The sequence below is a fragment of the Plasmopara halstedii genome (assembly GCF_900000015.1).
Source record: "Plasmopara halstedii genome assembly, contig: Scaffold_658, whole genome shotgun sequence".
NCBI classification, from domain to species: Eukaryota; Oomycota; class Peronosporomycetes; order Peronosporales; family Peronosporaceae; genus Plasmopara; species Plasmopara halstedii.
The window spans coordinates 1486900-1487124 of record NW_020187575.1 but is presented as its reverse complement, the minus strand read 5'-3'; positions in this window follow the sequence as shown (position 1 = coordinate 1487124).

The following is a 225-nucleotide window of genomic DNA, read 5'->3' as shown; positions in this document are numbered from 1 at the left end:
CCTTCTTAGAATGTATCCTAATCCCATGGCCTGGGATCTGCCATCCGCACCCCGTATCTTGACCGTTGAACCGTTACTGGCATACCGATAACGCTGATACCAGATAATTAATTCATGGCTGACAAGTCATGAGCTGGAGGATGAGCGGGGTCATCTCCAACATCTTCCCTTGACGCAGAGCATCCGATTGATGATCCTTGACTTTGATTTGAGTCCCATGGACTT